At 39.9% G+C, this 2,431-nt stretch overlaps 1 protein-coding gene and 1 long non-coding RNA gene across 2 annotated transcripts in view; both read left to right on the top strand.

The window, feature by feature from the left end:
• The window catches only part of map1aa (microtubule-associated protein 1Aa), a 41,637-nt gene that overhangs the window by 6,206 nt on the left and 33,000 nt on the right, over positions 1-2,431 (top strand). The gene's annotated exons all lie outside the window — the stretch shown is intronic.
• The window catches only part of LOC116687307 (uncharacterized), a 19,193-nt gene continuing 19,034 nt past the window's right edge, over positions 2,273-2,431 (top strand). Inside the window, exon 1 of the long non-coding RNA XR_004331509.1 lies at positions 2,273-2,431. This exon is cut by the window's right edge and continues 89 nt beyond it. This is a non-coding gene — a long non-coding RNA (uncharacterized LOC116687307).

The raw sequence follows: 2,431 nt of genomic DNA, 5'->3' as shown, positions 1-2,431 counted from the left end.
ACACACACACACACACAGCTATAGGATTGTATTTCAGTAATTTGCAGGATTTGTCTAGACAGTATGTGGACGCTGCAGACAAACAGAGACTATCAACCGTCCACATTTTCCCATTTAAGTAATTTAATATTACATAAGAGATTATCCATGCATTGCAGTGTTCCCGGAAAGTTGCATTACTGCACATTATAGAATCCACGCTGCACTGGTTATCGTTCCTTTAATCAGTTCTTCTTAACTAATTCCTGCCTATGTGGTGTTTTCTTACCAGCGCTGGGAAAATTACACAGAACATGTTAACCTACATTAAGTGCTTGTTCTTTACATTTTATGCACTGATATACTGGATGATTAAGGTGTTAGTGCAGTTTAACCCTTGTGTTGTCTCCCCGTCAAAATTGAAAGTCAACACTGTATATCTATGTTTTTAACTTTTCTTACATTTTTGTCCCATTTTTCAACACTTTTTTCAATGTTTGTCACTTTTTTTAACGTTCAACACTACGTAACACTAATCTATTAACTTAAATTTTACAGTTGTTTTTGGAATTTATGGTCAAACCTCATTTATAGGAAATTATAAGTTAGAAAAAGAGTTAGAAAAGCAGAAATTATGAATTATTTAGACTAAAATTAAAGGAATGTATAGTGATGGATAATCAGACTGGACTGTGTCAACCTTTACTCAATACTATTTCAAAAACACTTGACTTTTTTTTAAAACGCCAAAGAGCGTTGTGTGGAATCAATTGTGTTATTTTGGGGAATTAAAAAGAACATTGATACAGGAAAACGGGTCAAGTTGACCTGTGGACAACATGAGGGTTAATATCTCTGTGGATACAAGAAATGTTTATAGCTATGCTAGCAGATCTGTTTAGATGTACATTGGCACGATGGTGCCTCGAGCTAAATGTGCTGTGAAAGGTCGCACCAAACAAGAAACCTATGGGCTGTTATGAACTGCTTGGACAATCAACCTATACGGCCGTTTTCAGGGTGAGGACAGTCAGGTTTTTAAAACAATGGAGCTCTATGGCACAGAGGAAGAAGTCATATCAGGATTTTCTCACACACACACAGACACACACACACAGACACACACACACGCACACACGCACACACACACACACAATACTTGTTGGTAGATACATTCACTGTAGTTCTAGTCTTTCTTTGTGGGATGGATTTTTTGACAAATTAATAACACCAGCACAGAACACACCTAACATCTCCAGTCTTATCCTTTAAGGTGGAAGCTTTAAATAAGACCAGTGGGTTTTCTGCCTCTCCCTGCTGAGTACATTGTTATTTTTGTTTTATTTGTCACTTTAAATTCAAAACAAAAATAAAGTAAACCAAAAACTAAACTTCGTATCTTCAAGAATTTGTCATTTTGTGGGAAATCAGTTGCTTCCATATGCGATTTTAAGATTTGTGGCGCTGCGTTTGTCAGGCTGTGTTTCCAGATTACATTGAGTAGGCTCTTATTGACATCAGTGATCAATGTTTTGCAGCAGGAGGGGAGGGGAGAAGGTGACATGGGGAGGATAACTCTGGACATTACGGCACAAAGAGAAGCTGTAAGAGCCACTGTATGGCGAGAGTGGCCAGTAAAAAGATTTTTCAACCTGCTCTTTTAAGAATTATGTTCTGATGCAACACTGGTTTTTACGCCTGAGTGGATCTCGTTAAAGTCCACCGGGAAGTTCAGTTCAGCTGGTGGAGGATGACGTGGGATGAGACAATTGTGTTGCTGACATGCGTAGCTCAGATTGGTAAATTGATCAGATTCAGGCAGTAAAAACATCTATTCAGAAGAGGGAGGGGTTCCCTCCCCCTCGTAGATACCCCTCGTATCTATGAGGGGTTTAGAGATTAATTCCTGATTTAGGAATCAGGAAAACCGGTCACAGCACCCACTAGGTGTTGGCAGGATTGGCTCGCCTGCTGTCTGCAACAATATGACTCCCACTTGTCTGTGCCTTGATTACTAATGTGCCACTGGTGGAGGAATGCACAGCCATTATGGCTGACTGGCACAGAGAACACAGAGAAAAGACTTCATGGACATGCAGGCAGTTTGGGATAAAAAAGAGATGGAAATTAGAAGACATGTAAGATTAGGAAAAAAGTTTCATGGAATGGTTTGGGAATCAGAGCAACGGAGTACGTGACGTGTGTCGAATGTTTGCTAAATCCTGTAGGAAGGACGAAAAAAACATCTTTCCGTTCAACAAATACCTTGATTGCGGTTCTCTGTTCTATAACAGATGCGATGGTGGAATCTTCACATCTCAATTCTCCAGCGACAGCCAAATTCAACCCAAGGGCTCTTTGGTGACATGGTTGATTACGTTACTGTTGACCATCCGTCCATCATCGTGTAAAGCCAGACCTGATAACTTGATTGGTCCAAACAGCTCTGGTT

The sequence above is a fragment of the Etheostoma spectabile genome, chromosome 1 (assembly GCF_008692095.1).
Source record: "Etheostoma spectabile isolate EspeVRDwgs_2016 chromosome 1, UIUC_Espe_1.0, whole genome shotgun sequence".
Classification (NCBI taxonomy): domain Eukaryota; kingdom Metazoa; phylum Chordata; class Actinopteri; order Perciformes; family Percidae; genus Etheostoma; species Etheostoma spectabile.
Note: the sequence above shows the minus strand (reverse complement) of the source record. Positions and strands in the feature narration are given on the sequence as shown.